This window comes from Elephantulus edwardii, unplaced genomic scaffold (assembly GCF_000299155.1).
Source record: "Elephantulus edwardii isolate Elephantulus edwardi_28Jun2011 unplaced genomic scaffold, EleEdw1.0 scaffold00407, whole genome shotgun sequence".
Classification (NCBI taxonomy): Eukaryota; Metazoa; Chordata; class Mammalia; order Macroscelidea; family Macroscelididae; genus Elephantulus; species Elephantulus edwardii.
Genome location: NW_006400157.1, coordinates 1,108,314 through 1,118,188, shown reverse-complemented (window position 1 = coordinate 1,118,188; position 9,875 = coordinate 1,108,314). Strand labels below are relative to the sequence as shown.

General features: G+C 37.9%; 2 pseudogenes; one reads left to right on the top strand and one right to left on the bottom strand.

Moving 5' to 3' along the window:
- Nucleotides 1-619: 619 nt before the first annotated feature.
- Nucleotides 620-1,198, bottom strand: LOC102862266 (annotated as a pseudogene).
- A 4,494-nt stretch (nucleotides 1,199-5,692) lies between these two features.
- The window catches only part of LOC102861866, an 18,957-nt pseudogene continuing 14,774 nt past the window's right edge, over nucleotides 5,693-9,875 (top strand).

Here is a 9,875-nt window from a genome sequence, read left to right as displayed (position 1 = left end):
ATTTCGTTAAATTCCTCTGTATCTGCCAATTCCTTTCTATATAGTGACTCAATATATTCCTTCCATCTTCTTTTAATATTTCCTGGATCATTTAATATTCTGCCCAAAGCATCCTTGATTACAGCAACTCTAGGTTTGAATTTGTTCTTCAGGTCTTTGAGCTTAAGTAATGCTGAGCGAGTTCGGCCCTTTTGATTTTCTGACTCTAGCTCCGCGCACATTTCGTTGTAGTATCTTGCTTTGTCATTCCGAGCAGCCTTTTTGAATCTTCTGTTCAGCTCTTTAGTATCTTGAATTCTTCCTTGTGCTTTGGCTTCTCTACGCTCCAGTGCATGCATAATTATTGACATACTAGGTACTGGCAAAATGACATGAACTGGCATGGAACATTTTGAGTTAGATGATCATACAATTCCTAGTAGGAAAACATTGTCTGAATGAATACTCTCATGGCCAACCACTGTGAAAGGTCTCAGCTGCATTTGGGATGCTTTTCAAAGTACCCCAGCTTTCTTGATAAGAAGGTAGGGGGTACACTGGTTTATATTATTGCTACATCCATTGAGTAATTAGGTTGCTTTTCTGTCAACAAGGGTTCTATTTCTCAGAAGAGCATTATTTATGATAGACCTCCAAATTTTGCTGACAATTTTCTGATGAGATTCATAATCCTGGGGTTACTCTGATATTTTGATGTATTTGTTGGATTCTGGGCCACATCCTGGAAGGACACCTTAGCTTCTGGATCCTGCATGACTGCCAGAGCCTTTGGATCACCAAGAATCTCATTGAGGCAAGGCATTTCTGCCTTTCCAGGCATATTCTTTCCCATTCCATACATTCCCCTTGAAAAATTTCAAGACATTCCTCCAGAAAAGCCACCTGGAAAAGCACCATATTGTCCTCTGGCTTCTTCCTCCCTCTGGGCTCCTTCATGTTCTTCCTGAGCCTTCTTATCCCTTTCTATTTTTGACCTCTCATTCTTCACGTTTTTGTTCATAGTTTATCCAATGTTCTGCAATTTTTCTGGGCCCCTGGTTGAACTTCTTTTCAGCATTGCACTAGCATCTTCATCATAGTCCAGTTTAAAAGCAGCATCAAGATCTTGTGCTGCTTCGTCCAAATGACCCAGAAGTCTGTATGCTTTCTCTCACCACTTGCATAACTGAGCTGAATCAGGATGTATTTTACCAGCCATACTCTCCACCCACTTCTTCAGGAAGCACATTTCTTTCTTCCTTTTTGTTGTTGTTTTGGTTTGGTTTTTTGGGTCTCATTTATTTCACTCAGCATAATATTTTTTAAATTTTATTTTATTAATTTTAATGAGAATTTACAGAGATTTTGAATTTCCATTTATTCATTGTTGTGTTTTCTCCCTGCGCACTCCTCTCCCCACCCCAGTTCACTCTTCTCTTTAAAAACTAAAAGAATATTATTTCATTGGTACACAATACCCTCTTCCCCTCCCCCTGCCCCAGTACACTCCACTATGCAGCCTTCATTCTGGACTCTTGTCATGACTATAATACCCAATCATATATCACTTTTAAACTGTTCTCTCCCTCATCTGTTTCCATGCAGTATACATAATTTTTATCCAATTTTTCTAAGTCTCACCCCAACCCGGATGTTAGCCACATTCTACAACAGTGGCACTATGCAGTATTTGTCTTTTTGTGACTGAGATATTTCACTCTGCATAATGTCCTCCAGGGTCACCCATTTTGAATAATATTGCATGAGTTCCTTATTTTTCAATGCAGTGTAGTATTCCAATGTGTGAATATATCACAGCTTCTCTAGCCATTCATTTTTTGATGGGCACTTAGGTTGTTTCCAGTTCCTTGCTATTTTGAACAAAGCCGCTAAAACATGACTGTGCACATATCTGCTTGGATGGCGGTTATGGTCTCTTTAGGGTATATTCCCAGTAGTGGAATTGCTGGGTCAAATGGTATCTCTATTTGCAACTTTTTGAGAAAGCACCACACTGCTTTCCACAGTGGTTACACCACTTTACACTTCCACCAACAGTGGATAAGAGTTCCAGTTTCTCCACAACCTGGCCAGCATTTGTTGCTTGCTTTTCTGTTAAATTTTGCTACTCTTACTGGGGTGAGATGATATCTCATAGTTGTCTTGATTTGCATCTCTCTTTGAGCTAGGGATTTTGAACATTTCTTCATGTGCTTCTTGGCCATCTGAATTTCTTCTTTGGTGAAGTGTCTATTCATATCCTGTGCCCATTTTTCTATTGGATTATTTACCTTTGTCTTCTTGTGGTGCTCAAATATTTTATAAATCCTGGATATAAGTCCCTTATCTGACATGTCATTACCAAATACTTTTTCCAAGTCTGTGGTTTCTCTTTTTACCCTGTTGGAGAAGATTTTGGATGTGCATAGGGATTTAATTCTTAGAGGGTCCCATTCACCTATTTTATCTTCTCCTGCTTGTAGATTTTTCAGGATGTTTGGAAGACTCTTTATGTTGTGGATTAGGACTTCTAGAGTTCTTCAAAACTTTTCTGTAATGAAGTTTACAGTCCTGACTTTTAGTCCTAGGTCCATGATCCACCTAGAGTTGTTGTTTGTTTATGGAGTGAGGTAAGCACATTTCTTCACTGTGCAGAACGCTTATTTCCTGCTTACACATTAAGAAGTTCACTCACTTTGTGGGGGTCCATGAACCACAGGTGGGAAGCAGAGACTAAAGTCCCATCTATTTTCATTCTCTTGTGTATTTTTTCCCTTTAATATTCCACTCTTTTAAACAAATAAGAGCAAAACTACTGCGTGAAGTTAGTTCTGACTCATAGTGACCCTCCATCAGTTTCTGAGTCCATAAATATTTACTGGAAGGAGTCATTCTCCCTAGGAATGGATACATTAGCAATGCAACATGTAACACATTAATGATTCCTTATATTAAAATCAAAGGTGGATCACCCTGCTTAAGAAAGATATTCTCAGAGAGTTCTGTTCAGTCTCACTTTATCAGGGACTGGGGTTTTCCTTTTATACTTCTAATCTTCACCTTGAGGTAGGGACTGGGATGAAGAACTTAAAGAAGCCAAGCAGTTGGAAGTTTGGTTGACCACAAGTTATAAATTCATGAGGGATTGAATCTCCCCTGCCCCTTTCACAACACTCTCTTATTATTATGACAGAAAAGTTATTCCTCCCATTTTTCTGCTCTTCTAACATTTGAGTCTCTACTTCATTTTATCCCACATTAACTTAAAATCTGTCTCATCTAAACCCGAACATAAAATATATAATCTTCATTTAACATATGAATTGTAAATTTATTTGAATATTATTACATAACTTTATTTCACCTTTAATATAGAATGTAGAAGTGAAACGGACCCTCAATATATTGTAGTAGAAGCTTATATATTAGCATTATAGAAACCATTTATATATGTTAGCAGTAGGAAAACCATTTTGTTCTGACAGATATTTTAAGACATATATACTTCAATAATTTTAACAATACCCTTTTTTTTTGCTGAGCTTTATGTTTTCTAGTGCATGCTGAACTAGTTTGGTTACCACTCCCTGACTACATCCTGAACCTGGTCCAGGGCCTCAAGACCCATGAAAGTCAGAAATAATAATACTTACCTAATGTGAAGACATCTCAACTTTCAGCCACAGCAAACTTTGTGTAACCTCCATGTTCAATCTTTGTATATCAACCAAATCTTACTTCTCCTCAGGGTCTGAACAGTTTGAGCGTTAGCTGATGTTCTGGCAGCACACAATAAAGCTTTATTGATCCCTACACTTTGGCTGAGCATTTAGAATCTCACATTTTTTTGTCATAACAGTACCAGTGACGGAGAAGAAGAAACAAGGGAAAACCTAGAAGATAATCATAATAATGCTCTGCTATTGCACTCTTATTATGAAAAGGAGTCACAATGATATCATCTGACACAGGGAGGCCAAATTAAATGACCTGAAGAGTTTTCCAGAAATGAGAAAAAACATAGAGACATGTAGTTTAGTTATATAACTAAAGTTACAGATGACTTAACTTCAGGAGAGGCAACAGATGTGAGGCAGGAATTGCATCATCTCAGATGCTCAATGGATGAAGTTTCCAGACTCCTAACACAAGAGACCCTGGCTTGGAGGGTCAAGAGAGATAAGAATTGAGGAAGAGAGAGGAAAAAAATTAAAGAGATAAGTTGAGTAAAGGGAAAGGCAATATAAAATAAGATTTTGATGAGGCATTTTATGTAATTAAATAATATTGATAAACAATTATTAATGTTATAAAACAAAAAATGCATATGATTTATGTATATGCATATGACTGAAAAAAATAAATGTGATTTTTAAACTTTAACTCAAATTTTAAAAAGAGATTTAATAAAATCTTGTGTCCAGTAAGAGAGCATCAAGGCTTTCCAAGCACATCAATACCAACACTTTCCCGTATTTCTGGTCAGCATAGACATTGAATCAAGCCCTTTGGTTAATTTTTAAAGCCAGTCTCTGGCTGTCTACATCAATAGTCCCTACAGGGTCTATGTCTGACATTTATAAATGTGTTTAATCTTCCCTTTATCTGCATAGACAAGAGTCAGAGAATTTTCTAAATCGTGTGGCTTTAGGCAATTTTCAGTTCAACATCTTCTTTAAATCTTCCTTCCAACTTTCAGTATTTCATGATGGAAGATTTTGACAACAATAAGCAGAAAATGTCCTCCTTTAAGCAATTAAGTTCACTTAAGAGATGTAGCTTCAGGCATTCTCACCAAATGAGGTAAAGTAAAACAGAAAGATAAACAATTACAGACACAATTTGATTAACATAGTATGCCAGGCAAATAAGATCTCCTTAAAAACGTCTTCCTAAGAGGGACTTGAATTTTAAACTAAATAACCGCATTTGACTTCCTCAATCTGTATTTGTTTAATATTGTCCAAGAAAGCTAAAGGCATGGACTGGATTTCTTTATTCCTCCTCCTCCTCTTTGTTTTTCCTCTCTTTTCTGCCCTACTTTAATCCCCCATGCTATGCCACAGGATGAATGCTGGCAAGAGACTGCAGGGCAAAAGAGAAAGGTCGGAATGTTTGTCAGGTCAAACATAAGTCCTCTCTCCCTTATCTTAAATGAGGTTATGGCTGCAATGACCACTCTGTAACTATGGATTTTTTTCCCCATGGCTGTCTCCTATGGCTCTAACTTGTAAGCAGGATCCTTAAAGCCATTTTCTCCACCATACTCTCTCAGACCTCGTAACAATATCCCATTATTGTTAAACTTGAGTGCTTTAACATTTCTTGTTAGTTATCTTAAGCCAGCCCATACATTTTAAAAAAGCAAGTAAACAAACACAATCACATATGAATTTCTTATTAGGACTGACTGATGGTCAACTATCAATTTGATCTGCTCTGGCAGGTGACAAGAAAAGATTTGGAGATTATGTTGCTTTTTTTTTAATCATTTAAAGATACAACGCATATAAGGCTGTAATCGTGGTGTATGTACCTGGTAATTACATGACATTGTTGTTATGTGCTGTCTAGTCGACTTGACTGAATCATAGTGACACTATGCAAAATAGCTCTGAGCTCTGCTCTATCCTGAGCTAATCTCACTGTCCAGAGAGTAGCTGCAATCAGATGAGAGACTCACTCTCAAAGCCAGCATACTGAAGAGCTAGGAATGGAATTGTCTGCAACCTCCCTGCAGAAAAACTACTTCAGTTCAGGAACTTGGTCTTGCCACACTCTACTTTTCAAGGGGACGGTAGACTTCAGGAGAGGGCACTACAGTCAGGTGAGAGACTTACTCCCAGAACTGGCACACTCCCCTGGAGAGAAACTGCTTTATTTGGGGGTCCTAGATTTGGGGCCACTCTGCAAACCCAAGAAGACAATAGATTTTAGGAGATGAGGCTGTAATAAGGTAAGATTCCCATCAACCAGTACTACAGACCAGAGAAGACCTAAAGAACTTCAGAAAAAGCAAACTTTGCAGCTCCACAAGCCAAGAAAAGACTTCTGGTAAAGCAAATTATCCACCCCCATAGATGGAACCTTTTAAGACTGCAAATAATCAACAGTATCATACAGTTAAAGAACTATTACCAACCTATGCAACAGACACAAGAGAAGCTACTTAACACACAATAAGAAAAACAACATATAATGCCAAGAAAAAAACAGCCTAAATCATTGGGGTGAAACAAAACAAGCTTTCTCCTAAAAAAAAAGAACACATTGCAGACCCAGTGAATACTCCAGAAACAAGGAGGCAGAAAATATATTGATATGGAGTTGTATGAACAGCTACTGAAGGAGGTACAAATTATAGGGGGAAAAATAGAAGCCACAAATAAGATGAATTTTCCAGACACAAGGAGACTGAAGAAGAAATATTTTGATGCGAAGTTATATGTACAGCTACAGACGATTGTGCAAATGATAGGGGGAAAGATGAAAGCCATAAATAAAGTGAATACGCCAGAGAAAATAGGCCAGAAATAATATAATATATTGATGTGGAGAAACATGAACAACTATGGAAATTGCAAAAGATGGGAGAAAGAATTGAAACTATAGCGAAAGAGGTAGAAAAACTTGGAAAATCATCACAAGGCAGAGAGAATATTGCCAACCCAGTAGTGAAAATATCTGAAACACATGAAAATGCAATCAAGAGTATCAAGACCAAAATGGCAGAAGTTTCCAACATGCTGGGGGGACAAACAAGTAGAACAGAAGAGTTGGAACAGAGAGTCAGTGGGCTAGAAGTCAAGAGTCTCCATCAAAACTTTGTTATTGTTGATTGCCATCAAGTTGAGCATGACTCATAACGACACTATGAACAAAATACTTAAAGCCTTTCTATAACTATCGTCATTTCTCAAACTTCATAGAGTTTCCAGAGGTATGATGTTTAGGAACTGGCTGCCACACATTGAAGGAAACTGAAGAAAACATTAGAATCATGTGGCATAAAATCAAAAGGAACAAAATATATATGATCAGAATTCCAGAACATGAGGCAAGCAGGGAAAGTATTGAGAAAAATTGTAGAAGAAGTACTAGAATAAATTTTCTCAGGTATCATAAAGAATGAAAAAAAAATCCACATTCAAGAAGCTCAGTGAACCAAAACAGATTGGACTCCAAGAGAAAAAAAAATCAAGGCATGTCATAGTAAAATCCTCCAAAATCAAAGATAAGGATAGAATAACAAAAGCAGCATGAGATAAACAAGGAACCAAAAATCAGAACCAATTGTTGTTGTTGTTGTTGTTGTTGTTATGTGCTGTCGAGTTGCTTGCGACTCATAGCGACCCTATGTACAACAGCCCTAAACTCTGCTCTGTCCTGTGCCAATCGCACTGTCTCCGACACTCCCATCCCAATTATCCCAGTCACTGAATCAATCCACCTCATAGAGGACCTTCCTCTCCTGCGCCGTCCCTCCACCCTCCCAAGCATGATGCCCCTCTCTAAGGACCAGTCTCTCCTCACAACATGTCCAAAGTATGTTAGACGGAGCCTCAGAATCCTTGACTCCAAGGAGCCACCCGGTTTAACCCTTTCCAGGACAAATCTGTTTGTTTTCCTAACAGTCCATGGTATTCTCAATACTCTTCTCCAGCACCACAGCTCAAAGGCATCAATTCTCCTTCTATCCTCCTAGGTCATTGTCCAACTCTCTGATGCATAACTAGTGATTGCGAAGACCATGGCCTGTATCAGACGCCCTTTAGTATCCAGAGAGACACCATTGCTCTTCAGTACTTTGGAGAGGTCCCTAACAGCAGACTTTCCCATGGCAATGCGCCTTTTAATTTCCTGGCTGCTGGTGCCAAGACTGTTGACTATGGAACCAAGCACACTAAAGCTGTGTACAATCTCAATCTCTTCACCATCCATCTTGATGCTGCCAATTGGTCCAGTGGTGAGAATCTTTGTCTTCTTGACATTGAGCCTCAATCCATACTGTAGGCTGCAGTCCTTGACACTCTGCAGCAGGCACTTCATGTCATCTTCATTTTCAGCAAGCAGAGCCAATTAGATTAAATTTTTATTTCTTAGCAGAAACCAAGTGAGCAAGAAGACAATAGCATGACATTTACAGAATGAAAACAATTGTCAGTTGAGGATCCTGTACCTAGCAAAACTGTCCATCAAATATGAAGGGAAACTTAGGCCACTTGCAGAAAAGTAGGAACTTAAGGAATTTGTGAAAATAAGACCAACTCTATAAGATTTTCCTTTTTGTTTGTTTGTTTAATAAAATTTTATTTCAATTGTGATTTTAATGAACATTTACAGAGAACTTAGACTTTCATTCATTCATTGTTGCATATTTTAAACCCTCACCCTCTTTACCCCCTCTCTAAGTTCACTTTTTTGGGTTTTTTATTATTAATTTCAATGAACACTTAAAGAGATTTTGGACTTCCATTCATTCATTGTTGCACTTTTCTCCCCATCCCCGCCCCCCCCCCAGTATGCTCTTCTATGTGAAAGGTAAAAGAAAAATTCCTTCATTGGTATACAATCCGCCTGCACACACATCCCCAAACAGGAGTATACTCCACTCTGCAACCTTCATTCCGGACTCTTATGATAATCATAATAACCTATAATATATTGCTTTTAAACTGTTCTCTCCCTCATACGTTTCAATGCAGTATATGTAATTCATCCAGTTTTTCTCATTCTTACCCCAACCCTGATGTCAGTCCTATTCTACAGCAGTGGAACTATGCAGTGTTTGTCCTTTTGTGACTGAGATACTTCACTCAGCGTAATGTCCTCCAGGGTCACCCATTTTGAATAATATTGCATGAGTTCCTTATTTTTCAATGCAGTGTAGTATTCCAGTGTGTGAATATATCACAGCTTCTCTATCCATTCATTTGTTGATGGGCACTTAGGTTGTTTCCAGCTCCTTGCTATTTTGAACAAAGCCACGATAAACATGAGTGTGCACATATCTGGTTGGATAGTGGTTCAATCAGGGATTTTGAGGCAGAGTCATGAGTATAAATCAAGGCAATGGGGCAAACTTCTTTATAAGTTTTTCTGTTGTTTCTTATGTCAATTGTTTAAGCATAATGGAATGAAAGTTTCTTCTTCATGTTAATAATACTTTTGAAGGTTTAAATTATTATTGTCCTTGGTTTCCTGAAGAGGAGTCTTTAGATTTAATAACATGGGAATGAATTAGCAGACTTTTAAAAAGACACATAAATGAGGTGATAGAATATCAGCCGAAGTCGGGACGTTATGGTTTATGGTAAAGTTAGTACTCCAGCTGCTGCAAGATTCCAATAGTAATATTTCCATAGTAAAGGAAGATGGCGAGGAAACAAAAGAGGGGGAAAATTCATAGTTTGGCTGTGTAAGTCCTGTTGACCACTTCCCTGCCTTTAAAATTGAGCTGTATGGGTCGCAGAATTCTAGAAGTTAGAGATCAAAGAAATTGGAAAGCTTTTTTTAAAAAAAATTTATTTTATTATTTGTGTGTACCGTCAAATCAGATCTGAGAGGTACAGGAGGGGATTGTCCCTCCTTCCCCGGCAGAGCATCTGGTGGATTCGAACCGTGTGCCTCTGGGATTTCAGTGCAGCTTCTTGCAACTAGGCCACCAGAGCTCCCCTAGAGATTGGAAAGCTTTTAATTTTCCTCTTTATATTCGGTATGATTTACAGGAAAATGTACAAATAAATCATATCTCTTCTCTTTTAAGCTATTAAAAGAATTAGAAATTATTCGAAATTATTAGAAAATAACATATCAGATAAGGGACTTATATCCAGAATTTATGAAATACTTGAGCACCACAACAAGATAAAGGTAAATAATCCAATAGAAAAATG